This window comes from Chlorocebus sabaeus, chromosome X (genome assembly GCF_047675955.1).
Source record: "Chlorocebus sabaeus isolate Y175 chromosome X, mChlSab1.0.hap1, whole genome shotgun sequence".
Classification (NCBI taxonomy): Eukaryota; Metazoa; Chordata; class Mammalia; order Primates; family Cercopithecidae; genus Chlorocebus; species Chlorocebus sabaeus.
Window position 1 is genome coordinate 131,540,234 of NC_132933.1, and position 6,616 is coordinate 131,546,849.

A 6,616-nucleotide genomic window follows, 5' to 3' on the forward strand; every position below is an offset into this window, starting at 1 on the left:
CACCCAGGCTGGAGTGCAATGGCATGATCATAACTCACTGTAACCTTGAACTCGTGGGCTCAGACAATCCTCCCACCTCAGCCTCCTGAGTAGCAAGGACTATAGGAATGCACCATGCCCAACTAATTTTGTAGCACCATGCCCAGCTAATTGTTTTGTAGAGGCAGGGTCTTGCTGTGTTACCCACGCTGGTCTTAAACTCCTAGCCTTAAGAAATTCTCCCACCTCAGGCTCACAACGCACTGAGAATACAAGTATGAGCCACCACGCCTGGCCTAAAAATATTTTAAATAAAATAAGAAGTCTCTACTGTGACTTACTAGAGCACAAAGACTGAAGTCCCTTGCATGGTCATCAAATCATTTACAGGATGACCTCAATCTAGCTTTACCTCTCTATTTCTAATCATACTCTTAGCACAATTTATGTTTTAGCTACATCAAGAAACATAGTCTTGCTTCTCTTGTTTTCTGTCACTCAAGCACCATTTTAACTCATCAAGACTCTATTGAAATGTATCTTCCTGTCTGGAATCTTTTCCAAATCAACCACTCACTCACTTCCAAGGGTAGAATTCTTATCTGCTTTTGAGCATGTTTTATTTTCATTCCATTTTTATATGCAATGGGTATACAGTATACTTTTTGAGTGGAAGTAAAATAGAACATGAACTCTCTGAATTCAAAATAGAAAAAGTTTCACATATTCATACGTAAGAAGCAAAAGAATTTACATATAATATGAAAATATAGGGACATCCACATTTAAAAAGGGTTGTTAGTAGGAAAGTATAGTCTGACCCCTGGAAATTCTAATGGATCACATTTTATGACAACTTCTCCTCTCTCCCTGACTTCATGAAAATTCACCATATGTCTCCTAAGTCAGAAACCATATTTTCAGAACAATACATTATCTCTAAGCTTGTCTGAAGCAGCACATCACTTCTCATTAGAGAAAATGTCCTATATCATTCAATTATAAATTAATCCAATTTTTCTGAGATTTACAATCTGATAGAAGAAATAGAAACTGGTTGATAATGAAAATGTGACAGCATTTTCTTGCTTTCCAGGCAAATCATTTAGCAAAAATCCTATATAAGGCATAATTACCAAGCTCTTTTCCATTAACATTTGGCTACTTTTAATTTTCAACAAAACAATCTTATTTTTGTTTTATTTCATGACAGATTATGGCCATTATGAGGAGTGCTTACTACTTTTTTTCATTTTGAATGTGTCTAGATTTTTAAATTGGTATCAATGACTGGTTGTTCCAATATGATGACTCTTATGGTACCAGATGTCTGGCAATTTGGAAATAAAGATTTATGGCTTTACATCTGCCTAGCTATTAATCTGAATGTGTAAATTCAAAATGCAAAAGTAAGGATGGTTTTAGTAGCAAAACTTCTTAATTTTCATTGAAGTATATGTCCTCATCAAAATTATCTCATAGAGCTAGCTGCATAAATTACATTCTTATAACTTATATGAAAATAAATTTTGTATAAAAAATCACAATTTCACCAGAACATGTAGAATTGCAAAGCAATGTGATATACTTAGAGAGAGCTAAATTAAGGGTGAGAAGAGTTGGAACTTATGTCTAATTTCAAGTTTAGGGCTCTATAATATTGGGTAAATTACATAACCCCACTAACCCTTGCAATTTTTATTGGAAATATGGGGATTCCTATCTCTTAGAATTGTCATGAGGCTCAAGTGAGAAAATTTATCAAAAATCATTGTAAACTGTGCAAATGTATAGTAATGCTGTTATGCAAGCTGTGTAGCATTCATAGTATAAAATTCCAAAATATCCTCAAGATTGGATACTCTTTAAGGTAATCTTTAAGGTTATCTTTGGTAGTCAGTACCCATTTGAAACCAAGTCTACCCAGTAAATTTGATGCTCCAACTAGCTGACACTGTTTTTGGTTAAATTTAAAGAAAGAATAGCTATATAATAGACATTTTAAAAGTCATGCCACTTCAAATTACTGAAGACAATGTTTAAAAGTTCCTGAATATTTCGAATTATATCAACGTTCCAAAAATAACAATTTTGAGTGCTTAACACCAATGGATTGTATTTCTTTGGTTATGTTTCTCACAAGAATTTGTTTATCTGCATTTTACGAAGATTTCTGCTTAAGTTAAGTTTGATTAAGTTCCTAGATTATTCTATCTTCAGTCTATATGTTTGGTTTAAAATACTACTCTACAAAAAATTAGAGTACAAAATAACCAAGTATATTTGTTTGCAAAATGAGAGATCGAAAATATTCACTCATTTGCTGTGCAGAAGCTCTTTAGTTTAATTAGATACCATTTGTCAATTTTGGCTTTTGTTGCAATTGTTTTTGGTGTTTTAGTCACGAAGTCTTTGCCCATGTCTATGTCCTGAATGGTATTGCCTAGGTTTTCTTCTAGGGTTTTAATGGTTTTAGATCTTAGGTTTCAGTCTTTGCCCATGCCTATGTCCTGAATGGTATTGCCTAGGTTTTCTTCTAGGGTTTTTATGGTTTTTATGTCTTAGGTTTAAGTGTTTAATGCACCTTGAGTTAATTTTTGTATAAGGTATAAGGAAGGGGTCCAGTTTCAGTTTTCTATAAATGTGTTAGCCAGTTTTTCCAGCACCATTTATTAAATAAGGAATCCTTTCCCCATTGCTTGTTTTTGTCAGGTTTGTCGAAGATCAGATGGTTGTAGATGTGTGGTGTTATTTCTGAGGCCTTTGCTCTGTTCCGTTGGTCTATATATCTGTTTTGGTACCAGTACCATGCTATTTTGGTTACTGTAGACTAGTAGTATAGTTTGAAGTCAGGTAGCGTGATTCCTCCAGCTTTGTTCTTTTTGCTTAAGATTGTCCTGGGTATACGGGCTCTTTTTTGGTTCCATATGAAGTTTAAAGTAGCTTTTTCTAGTTCTGCGAAGAAAACCAATGGTAGCTTGATGAGAATAGCATTGAATCTCTAAATTACTTTGGGCAGTACGGCCATTTTCATGATATTGATTCTTCCTATCCATGAAGATGGAAAGTTTTTCCATTTGTGTGTGTCCTCTCTTATTTCCTTGAGCAGTGGTTTGTAGTTCTCCTTGAAGAGGTCCTTCATGTCCCTTGTAAGTTGTATTTCTAGGTATTTTATTTTCTTTGTAGCAATTGTGAATGGGAGTTCACTTGATTTGGCTCTCTATTTGTCTATTATTGGCGTATAGGAATGCTTGTGATTTTTGCACATTGATTTTATATCCTGAGACTTTGCTGAAGTTGCTTATCAGCTTAAGGAGTTTTGGGGCTGAGACGATGGGGTTTTCTACATATACAACCATGTCAAGAAACTATCATCAGAGTGAACAGGCAACCTACAGAATGGGAGAAAATTTTTACAATCTATCCATCTGAGAAAGGTCTAATATCCAGAATCAACAAGGAACTTAAACAAATTTACAAGAAAAAAAAATAAACAACCCCATCAAAAAGTGGGTGAAGGATATGAACAGACACTTCTCAATATAAGACATTTATATGGCCAACAAACATGAAAAAAAAGCTCATCATCACTGATCATTAGAGAAATGCAAATCAAAACCACTATGAGATACCATCTCATGCCAGTTAGAATGGCGATCATTAAAAAGTCTGGAAACAGGCCAGGTGTGGTGGCTCATGCCTGTAATCCCAGCACTTTGGGAGGCCGAGGCAGGCGGATCACAAGGTCAAGAGATCGAGACCATTCTGACTAACAAGGTGAAACCTCATCTCTACTAAAAATACAAAAAATTAGCTGGGCATGGTGGCACACGCCTGTAGTCCCAGCTACTTGGGAGGCTGAAGTGGGAGAATCGCTTGAACCCAGGAGACGGAGGTTGCAGTGAGCCCAGATTCCACCACTACACTCCAGCCTGGGTGACAGAGTGAGACTCCATCTCAAAAAAAAAAAAAGGTCTGGAAACAACAGAAGCTGCTAAGGATGCAGAGAAATAGGAACACTTTTACACTGTTGGTGGGAGTGTAAATTAGTTCAACCATTGTGGAAGACTGTGTGGTGATTCCTCAAGGATCTAGAACCAAAAATACCATTTATCCCAGCAATCCCATTACTGGGTATATACCCAAAGGAATATAAATCATTCTATTATAAAGACACATGCACATATATGTTTATTGCAGCACTATTTACAATAGCAAAGACTCGGAACCAACCCAAATGCCCATCAATGATAGACTGGATAAAGAAAATGTGGCACATATACACCATTGAATACTATGCAGCTGTAAAAAATAATGAGTTCGTGTCCTTTTCAGGGACATGGATGAAGCTGGAAACCATCATTCTCAGCAAACTAACACAGGAGCAGAAAACCAAACACTGCATGTTTTCACTTATAAGTAGGAGTTGAGCAGTGAGAACACATGGACACAGGGAGGAGAACATCACACACCAGGGTCTGTTGGCGGGTGGAGTACAAGGGGAGGGATAGCATTAGGACAAATACCCAATGCATGCGGGGCTTAAAACCTAGATGACAGGTTGATGGTTGCAGCAAACCACCAGGGCACATGTATACCTATGTAAGAAACCTGCACATTCTGCACACGTATCCCAGAACTTAAAGTATAATAATAATTTTAAAAATGGAAGAGCATGTTGATGTCTCACAAACAAAATATTGTGAGACACTTGTTTGAGTAGTTGTTCCATATGAATATATCACATATGTAAGCATTAAAATGGTTGCCGATACTTCTGTTTGGGGGTACCCCAGCTTTACTAGCACCTTCAGCACCTCCTAGTCATCAGTTAACATTAAATATTAAACCTTTAGTACTAATTTCAGCTTTTCCCACAAAGTGGTGAATTTTAAAATCCATTTTTAAGTTTTAAAAATTGCTGGTTAAAAGATCACTGTGCTTCCTTCTTCATAAAAAAAGTTCAGGCCATCATGTACTGTTTTCTTGAATGCCCATCATAACCCTAATAAGTAGATTAAAGGTCAAATACATATGTTAGCCTCCAAATATATGCAAAAAAAGGATTTGGCATAATTAAATATTCAATCCCTATTTAAAAATACTAATAAGTTATAATAAAAATATTGCTTTCTCGAAATAATCTTTTGGGTGGCTTCTTGTTCTGTCAAGATGGAATAGCCCCATTCCTTCTAGGTCCTCCACTCACAACTAAATAACCTAGATCTAACAATATAAACAGGCATAGGAAGACTCTGAAACATTGAAAGAAGCAGGTTGACAGCCTAGGTAATTTGTTACTTCAGGAAATACACAGTGGTGAGTTTCCTGAATTTCCTTATTACTTCCTATGTATCCTGGACAGAGTAAGGCAGAATCCTTCTATCCAGAACTGCCAACAGGGAAAGACAAAATAAGTTCCACGAAAAGCCAGTCTCCCCCTCCTACCAAGCCAAACAATCGGGAAAAGTGTGGCCTAACATCAGAAAACCTTTTTATCAATACCTATGCTATACAAGACAAACAACAAAGGAGAAACACCTCACTTCACCATAGTTTCAGTGATATTCCATTTGGTGCAAGTGAGTAGCACTCTAATTTCTGCACTGTCAGTAAGCCGAATGGGGATCTGATCTTCCAGTCCCTGCCCAGTAGTAGCAGACAGCAGTTATTTGATTCCCCTGTAGAAGTAGTATTAATTGGACCAAGCAGGCTGTGGATCTTCCACCCTCTGCATGGTAGAAGTATGTAGTGCTCGATTCCCTTACTGGAATACTATTGGTTGTGCTGGGATGGGAGAGAGGAACTTCCATTCCCCGCCTGGCAAGAGCACATAATGTTCAGACTTCCCCACCAGAGTCATTTCAGTGGTGTTCAGTGGTGAGCTAAACCTTCTAGCAGCAATAAGATTAATGAGGTGGTCAGGGTTGGTGCTTGCCACCAGTAGGCTTTACTACCCACCACCCTCTCCATGTCACAGGGCCCAGTGAGGAGCTGCACTTTCACTCCAACCTGAGATTAATAAGACTGAATGAGGCAGTGCTAGTCAGGACTAGTAAGCACTAACTTTCTGCCTACCCCTGGTGTCGACAAGGCCAGTGCAGAGCTGAACCTCTAAACTTGCCCAGCAGTAATGAGACTGAATGGTGTGGTATTAAGGAAGGTTAGACGGCTCTTCTGTTCCTTCACTGAAGACGTTAAAGTGGTCCTGTAGGAAGCTGAGTCGCTACACCCACCTGTCAGTGTCCCATTTTCACTAGGAAGTTATCTGTGGGAGCTGAGAAGGAGCTTTTATTTGCACATCTTCCATGAGGCAGTGTGAGTAAGTGGCCCACTTTTGCCTGGGTGGTGTTGGCAGGACATTCACCCCAGCTGTCATGGCAGCTACACCTAAACAGATGGACTGTCTGTTAAAATAAAGAAGATTAAATAGGATGCATAGTTTCATAATATCATATCCAGAATGTCCAGGATACAACAAAAATCATCCATTGTGACACAAACCAGGAAAATCAAACATAATCAAGAAAAAACAATAGATGTCAACACCAAGAGAAATTAAGTATTGGAATTATCTGACAACGTTTTTAAAGCAGTTATCATAAAAATGTTTCAACAAGAAATTATGAATTATTTT